Genomic DNA, 9,131 nt, shown 5'->3' on the forward strand with positions numbered 1-9,131 from the left:
GTAGCTACTGACAGCATCATAGCGCTGAGACTTAACTCCTTGCACCACCAGGGAGGCCCTAATTCCTTCTTATTAATGCCTTTTTCATCGTGGTATTTTGTTAATATTAATATTAATATTTATCAATGTTTCTTTCAATGATTTTTTAGTTTTCATTTATGTTTAAATCTTTTTTCCTTTGGAATTTATTTGTGAGTATTATGTGAAATAGGGATCCATCTTTGGAGGGGGGATTGTTTTTAAACAGATGATAGCTATTGTGAGCAATAGACATTTATCCAGCATTCTAGCACATATTGAAAATTGTTACTGTCTAGCTAATAAAATAGCTTTGTAAGCATCCTGTACCACAGAGTAATTTCTTTCTATTGGCAGAGTAGTTTTTTTTTTCCAGAGGCCTAGCCCAGGTCATTGAGTAGGGAATTTATACATGAGTTTGGAGGAAAAGAGTGAACTAAGAATAAATAACCATGTTTTGCCTGTGTTACGTACATGTTGCATGTAACATTTTAGAATGAGTAGCCAGAGGAGCTAAGAATCTTTTTCAAAAAATTTATTTATTTATATATATAAGAACTGGGGTACAGCCCAGAGGTGTGGGGGTAGGAGGATGATTATTCACCAGAGACAGAGTGGGGAGTAGAACAGGCAGATGGACAAAGTACACTGCTGAGGGGAGCAATGGGTGGGACAGAAGAGGTCTGCTGTGCCATATGGGTCAGCTCCCTGGCTGACCAGGGATCAAACTAGTGCTGTAGTGGCTGTGGATAACTTCATAGTGCTGCGACTTAACTCCTGTACCACCAGGGAGGCCCCCCAAACCTCTGTTTTTATATCACTAAGAACACCTACATAATGTCTTTGACCAGAATGAACTCCCACTACAAAAATAGATACAATCCTGCATGTGACATATGCATATGCATAGGTACAAACACGTTTCCAGGTGACTGATGCAATTTCAGGTGATTTATGATTTCTTCAGTGAAAACACCTGATCAACAGGAAAGATCTCATTGGAAACAAATACAAGCTTGGTTGAGGGCCACTGGCAATATGGCCCAGTGGTTAACAAAACTGAACCCCTGGGGGCACAGGAGTTAAAGTCTCAGCATTATCAAGCTATTGCCTCAGTCTCCCTGGTGGTGCAGGGAGCCATCAAGCTATCACCAGCCACTGCAGCCTGAGTTCTATCCCCAGCCAGGGAGGTGACCCACATGGCGCAGCAGACCTCTCCTGTCTTACCCGCTGCTCCCCCCAGCAGTGTACTTCAGTCAATCTGCCTGTTCTACTCCCCACTCCGTCCCTGGTGAACTCTCTCACCACTCTGCACTTTTGGTCTGTGCCCCAGTTCTTGTATATATAAAATAAATGAAACTTTAAGAAGAGTAAAAAGGAAAATCCTTATTTAAATTCTATTCATCCCATGTTGACAAACTACTCTATTAATTTCATGCACGTCCAAAGTGCAGTGAATGTCGGGGAAAAAAGGTGGACGTAGGAGGTCAATGAGGAGAATAAAGGAGAGAAAGGGAAAACTGACCCAAGGTGGCTGCATGTGTAAGTGGTGACAGGGTAAAGGGGGCCCATTCACTGTGCTCCCCCCACTTGCACAGAGGTGCATCTGTTACAGGGTAGGATGAGAGGCCCTCTAAAGGGGTTCTGCTGAACCCTAAGTCAAGTTAGTGATGACTAAGCAACCTTAGGGACTTCAGAAGATTTAAAGGAGGCTCCAGAGATAAGGGCAACAAAGTCCAAAGGAGACTAATCAAACACCCCAGGACTAGGGGAACAGAACCTTCCCGAACAAGGACAACACACACATACACACACACACACACACAGACTCTAAGATAAGGGCTGGGACACGAAGACTTAGTTCTGGGCACAGAGACATTAAGGCAGTGAGTGAGACCACCGAGAAGTAACCACTCACAGAGAGACTGGAGGACTTCAGCATCATTAGGGAAAGCAGGTCTGTATTCCTTGAGACACGACTCCACTTGGGTTCTCTTGCCCCTCCCTGGGCTGGTTCCACTGGCTTGGGGGTCCCACTTTATTTCTGTTCCTTTTCTCCTCAATAAACTTTTTCTTTCTCTAAACAAATCTGCCTTTTCTTGCTTGCTTGCGTGTCTGCGAAGTTGCTGCTGCGGCTCACATGTCTGTGCTCCCCTGGCCTCCCTCAGGTCTCCTTCTGGCCTCCATCCTGCTTCCTTCCTCTTCAGTCTCTTCTCCAGCTTCTCCTCCTCCCAGCTCAGCTCTACTCTCCCCTGGGTGGGGCAGGAAACCCAAAACCTCCCCTTTCTCTGGTGACCACCCTTTACTTTTTGTTCTCCTTAGTGTCTTAGAAGAAATCAGTTACTGCCCTTGTTAGTTTTTCTCCTGCTGCTTTCAACACTTTTTCTTTGTATTTAAATTTCAACATTTTTACTGTGTCTCTGAATATAAATTCCTTCATGTTTTTGCTACTTGGCATTTGTTTAACTTCTTGGATGTTTATATGCATATGTGTGTGTGTCAAGTAAATTTGAAGTTTTCAGCCACTATTTCTTAGAAATCCTTTTCTACTCCATTCTCTTTCCTTCAGGCACTATCATTGTACAGATGTTGGGGTGATTAAAGGTGTCCTACATTTTTTCTGAGCCTCCAATCATTTTCTTTAGTTTTTCTTGATTCTTTCTTTTTGTCCTTCACATAGTATTATTTCTATTTGTCTTTCTTCATCTTCATTTTTTCTTCTACCAGTTGAATCTGTGGTTGCACACCTCTAATAAAGTTCCCATTTTCATTATACTCAAACTGTTACAGGGCTGGGAGAGCCCCAAACATACCTGCTCTCAATAGATTCTGCCATTCACCGCATCAAGACAAAACATGTAAGACCTTTAATGGAAAAGAACTTTAATACAATGAGTGTGCATCACAGCAAACAAAGAATATAGTTTCTCAATCAAACACCCAAGCTTACCCATCCCCTTGTGGGTAAAAGTCCACACAAAAAGGATTGGCCCAAAGCAAGGCCTGAAAGCCTGCCACAAGACTAAAGCACCTTCTGGCTGCGACCCATAGAAAAGGGTCAGAAATGGCCAGGCAAGTCTGGGAGGAAAAGAGCAAAATCAAAATCAAGATAAACACTGCCATAGTGAACCTCCTCACGGGTCTCTCACCCGCATCTGTTTCACCCAGTCCAGGGCCAAGAAGAAGTAAGCACAGTTTCTGCACATGTCTCTCTGCTCCATGTGGCTTCCTCAGGTCTCCCTCTGGCTCTCCATCCTGCTTCCTTCCTCTCCAATCTCCTCTCCAGATTCTTCTCTTCCCAGCTCAGCTCCACCTTCCTTTGCAGGGAACCTGGAACCTCCCCTTTTCCTGGGGACCACCCTGTTAACAAAACTCCAGTTCCCATTTTGTTTTATAAACTATTTTCATCTTTATCGAGATTCCCTATTTGATAAGGTATTGCCTCTGGTTCTTTGAAACTATTTACAGTGGCTACTTTAAAGTCTTTGTATATTCGATCTGACATCTGGTCCCTCTCATTGCCAGTTTGCTACCTTCTATTTCTGTATGGGCCTCATATTCCTGCTTTTTGTACTGACAAAGACACCGTATTTTAAAATTTTTGTTATTGAAGTACCATTGTTTTGATTCCTTGTTAGTCTTTTGAAAGTAGAGGATTTCCCCCTCAGGTGTAGTGCCATAGCATTCCTACCACTGAGGGTGCCATACTTCTCTAAAGTTTAATCACACTCCACTGAGCTCTCCTCTCCCCTAGGCCTGTCCTTGGACTGCCAGGAACAGTTAAGAATCCTGTTGAGTCCAGTTTTCGCAAGAATCCTGTTCAGCCAGTTCAGCAAGAATCCTCCCACTCTTCACATTCAATTAAATTCTCCTTCCCCTACCTTTGATATCTAATCAAGTTCTTCTTTGTAATTTCTAATCCCAGCACTCCTTTCTGTCTATTCATTATAAATTCCCTGCTATCCCAAATGTACTTGGAATTGAGCTCCATCTCAAGGAATACAATCTTGCTTGCATATTTAAGTCTGTCAGATGCAACTTTTCTTTGACTGTGTAATTTTTCCATAAGGGCTGGACTCTCCACTGTTTTCCACAAGGTCCAGCCATTGGAAGACTTGTCCAAGACTTGTTTCTGGTCTGTTTGATATGGGCCATTCTCATGGGTATGGGGTGGTATCTCGTCACAACTTTGGTTTCTATCTCCCTGATAATAAGCGAAGCTGAATAGTTTTTGTTTGTTGCCCTCACCAACATCCCGTATAGCCCCTCGTACTTTCCCCCTCCTCCCTCCCTCCTCGCCTTGCAGCTTTCACAGTGTTTATCGAAGTCTGATGGAGGCTTACAGTAAAAAAAATCTGGGATGGAAGCATCACAAGACCAGAAACTGGAGGTGGGGTAGGAATGATTAACATAGTTATGAAACCAGCTATAGCAATGAAAAATCCTTAGGTGCAGACTGCTAGAAAAAGCAGACTGCTATAGAAAGTACCCAGGAGTCACAGACCAAAGGTGGGGCTATACAGATTGGGCGCCACATTAGACAATCGCCGGTCCTTACAAATCAACGCAAATCTCAGCCTAAAAGTGAGTCACTTAACAATAGACAACAGTTGCACAAAGGAAGGAAACCCCCTCCCCAAAAGAACACTGTATCAGGACAATCTCTGCCCTGGCAAGGGGCAGCCTCCTCCCTACTGTGACTATGCAGGTTTTTTCACAAACCTTTTCCTTTGCAAAGCAACAGTGGCAGCGCTTTCTGCCTGATTGCGTCTGTGCAAGCATCATCTTTCCTTTTCGTCATGAGGCTGTCCTTTGAAAATGTAACCTTCACCTGCTTGTGTCTGTGCAAATGTGTTTGTCTCCTGTGTAAACTTGTTGAGTGCCACTGAAAGAGGAACCCTGCTGAAACTGTTCTCAGAGCTAACCCAAGGGCCCCATTCACAGAACCCTTTATCACATCAAAACTGAAAGGGGGGTCTCCAGGAAAGGGGGAAGTGCCAAGTTCCCTGCCCCACCCAAAGGAGGGTGAGCTAAGCAGGGAGGAGAAGAATCTGGAGAGAAGACTGAAGAGGGAGGAAGCAGGATGGAGAGCCAGAGGGAGACCTGAGGGAGGCACGTGGAGCAGAGACAGGTGAAGAAGCGGCTCTTGTTTCTTGGCCCTGGACTGGGCGAAACAGATGTGGGTGAGAGACCCCTGGGGAGGTTCACTATGGCAGTGTTTATCTTGATTTTGATTTTGCTCTTTTCCTCTCAGACTTGTCTGGTCATTTCTGACCCTTTTTCATGGGTCCCTGCTGGAAGGTGCTTTAAACTTGTAGTGGGCTTTCAGGCCTTGCTTTGGGCCAATCCCTTTTGGGTGGACTTTTACCCACGAGGGGATGGGTAACTTGGGGTGTTTGGTTTAGAAATTATATTCTTTGTCTTTTCTGTATTGCACACTGATTGTGTTTAAGTAATTTCCTTTCCATTAAAGGTCTTGCATGTTTTGTCTTGATGTGTTAGATGGCAGAACCTATTGAGAGTGGGCAGACTGGGGAGGGGAGCTCTTTGGTGCCCTCTCCCTGCTTTGTAACAAAACCATACTAATGTCCACTGGTTTTTAAAAGTGTTTTACATTACTGAATTTTCTGCTATGCACATATCCAGTATTTTTTTTTTTTACTTTCTGATTTGCTTTACTACACACAATTCTCTCAAATTCCCTCCATTTTTCTTGAAAAAATGGCTGCGTTTCAGCCTTTCTTATGGCTGTATAGTACTCCATAGTGTGCACATATAATGTCTTCTTGTCCCATCATCTGCCAATGAGGATTTAGACTTGTTCCTGTTTCCTTGCTATTGTAAACAATGCTGCAATGAACAATATGAAATATGTAGATTTTTAATGTAGATGGCTTCATGTTCTTTGGATATATGCCCAGGTACCCGTGACCCCAAATCTGCCTGCTCTAAATGGGTTCTACCATCTGCCACTTCAAGACAAAACATACTCTTAGTGAATAAAAGCTTCAATAGAAAACTTGGATACAATTAGTCTGCAATAGAGAGAAAGAATACAGTTAAAATAGTTCCCCCAAAAAACACCCAAAGGTCCCATTCCCTCGTGGGTAAATGCCCATCCAACTGGGGTTGGCTCAAAGCAGGGCCACAGAGGCCCAAAAGTCTGCCACAAGTCTAAGGCACCCCCTGGTGGGGACCCACAGGAAAGGGCCAGAAGGGACCAGGCAAGTGTGGAAGGAAAGGAGCAAAATCAAGATAAAGGCTGACAAAAGCAGCCTCCCAGGGGTCTCTCACCCACATCTCTGTCTCTTTCTAGTGTCTCCTTCTAGGTTCCCCAAGTCCCTGGCACAAGCCCAAGGCCAAGAGGCAAGCACAGCTTCTTCTTTATATGTCTCTCTGTTCCATGTGCTTCTTCCAACTTTCTTCATAGTCCTCTTTCCTTTTTTCCCCAAATCCTTTTACCAGTCATGTCTGCTTCTTGCTGCTCAGGGCCACCTTTCCTTGGGAGGACAGGGCACCTGGAAACCCTGTTCTATGGATAGCTCACTGTTACAGAAATGCTGGGTCATACAGCATTTACATTTCTTAAAGACTTATTTACTTATTCATACAGAAACTGGGGTACAAGCCAGAGGTGCAGGGGAGGTGAGAGGATTCACCAGAGACAGAGCGGGGAGCAGAACAGGCAGATGGACAAAGTGCACTGCTGAGAGGAGCAGCGGGCGAGCCAGGAGAGGCCTGCCATGCCATGTGGATCACCTCCAGGTGGGGATTGAAGCTTGCAGTGCTTCCTCCTACCCCTTTGGCCACCAAAGGGAGGGCCTGCATTTTTTGTTTTTAAGGTAAATCCAGACTGCTTTCCAGAATGCTTGCACCAATTCACATTCCCACAAAAAGTGAAAAAAAAGTACCTTATCATATTATGTGCCTATTTTCTCCTATTAGCTAGGATGTCTTTTTAATCATCTTGCATTTCTTTTGCTGTACAAATCTTTTTAATTTGCACTAATCCCAGTTTAGTTTTAGTTCTTTTGCCACAGGGACTGAGTCACCAAAGATATCTTCGTTGTTGATGTCATGGAGCATATCGCTAATCTCCTATGTACTTTATTGTTGTATTATATCTAAACATTAATCTGTTTGGTGTTTATTTTTTGTGAATGGGATTAATGAGTCATCCGACTTCATGCTTTTATGAGTGACTTTCCAATTTTCCCAGCACCATTTATAGACTGTCCTTCCCATCCCTCACCCCTGCCTCCCCTGTCTAGTCATAGCTGCATTATCAAAGATTAAGTGCTAGTATGTACATGGATTTATTTTTGGACTTTCAATTCCATTCCATTGGTCCACTTACCTATTGTGTACCGATACTGTATTGAATCTGTTATAGGACAGGGAGAGCGACACCCCAGAACCCCCAAACCTACCTGCTCTAAATAGTTTCTTCCATCTGCCACATCAAGACAAAACATGTAAGGCCTTTAATGGAAAGAAACTTTAATACAATTAGTGTGCTATACAGAAAAGACAAAGAATATAGTTTCTAAATCAAGCACTCAGTGTTACCCATCCCTTCGTGGATTAGAGTCCACCCAAACAGGATTGACCCACAGCAAAGCCTGAAAGCCTGGCCCAAGTCTAAAGCACCTTCCAGTGGGCACACACAGAAAAGGGTCAGAAACAACCAGACAAGTCTGGGAAGAGAGGAGCAAAATCAAGATAAAAGCTGCCATAGTCAACCTCCCCACCGGTCTCTCACCCACATCTGTTTCAACCAGTCTAAGAAGCCAGCGCGGCTTCGTCACTGTCTCTCTGCTCCCCGCGCCTCCCTTGGGTCTCCCGGCTCCCCACCCTGCTTCCTTCCTTCCCCAGTCTCCTCTCCAGCTTCTCTTCCCAGTACAGCTCCACCCTCCCCTGGGTGGGGCAGGGAATGTAAAACTGCCTTTCCTGGGACAACCCTGTTATGTATTTAGTACTGTTGTTTTAAAGTCAGAAAAACACTTCTGCTTTTGCAATGTGAGGCTTTTTGTGTTTTCATATACTTTTCAGTATTTTTGTTCAATTTCTTTGAAAAATATTGCTGGTGTTTTGACGAACATTCTGTTAAATGTGCATATCATTTTAGGCATTATTAGCAGCTACCAAAGGGCACATCTGGCGGTAGGGAGGCAATGAGGGAGGGGCCCAGTGGACTGTGGGGGAGACTGTGGTTACCTCGGTGGGGAGTGTGGTGTGGTAACACACCTCTGGAGAGTGTGAATCATGTATAGAGTTGTCACCCCAATAACAATACAATAAATTTTAAAAAGTACAATAAAAATAAATCAATGTGAATACTTCTACTGATACTTTCCTATCAAATTTCTAAAGATGTATAATCATTTATCCCAGAATGACTTGATTTCTCTGTATCTCCTTTTATTTCTGATATTTTTTGCATTGCATGTTTTGAAGTGATGTTCTGAGGTGCCTCCAGATTTAGAATTGCAATGCTTTCCCCATCAGATTGGACATTTTATCATTACAAATTACGTCTCTTAATCTCTAATACTTCTTGCCTTTAGACCTCCCTTCTTGGACAGTTTCATAACCATACCCCCTTTCCTGCTGTTTGACATCAATGTATGTTTTAGTTTTCCACACTATGCTTTCAATCGTTCTGCATCCCTACGTTTAAGGGATGTCTGTTTAAACAACATCTGTTTCATTATTTTTATCCAGCCTGGTTTCTCGTGTTCATTCTATTTACATTCGTGCTAATTATTAACATATTTGAGTTTGTGTCTCTCACTGTTTTCTATTTGATCCTCATGTTTTGTTCCTACTGATTAAATTAGACCAAAGGTATTACTACAGGAAACTTATGGATCCCTAAACTTGTGTTCAAAACTATGATCACATATGATTGTGTTAGGCGGGGAGAGGATGTGTTGAGGGGAGGGTCCATAGCTCTCATTAATTTAAGAAGAGAGTGTAGTTGAAAGAAAAAAGTAAGGGTCTACAGCTGGTAAAAAGCAGTGTGAATTTGATCCCAGTGTCTACACTCTTAGCAACTGAACTGTCCGGGGACCATTATGGGTAAAAGTTCGATAACCGGCCCTCCCTGGTGG

Source organism: Condylura cristata, unplaced genomic scaffold (genome assembly GCF_000260355.1).
Source record: "Condylura cristata isolate star-nosed mole 26May11 unplaced genomic scaffold, ConCri1.0 scaffold00019, whole genome shotgun sequence".
NCBI lineage: Eukaryota > Metazoa > Chordata > Mammalia > Eulipotyphla > Talpidae > Condylura > Condylura cristata.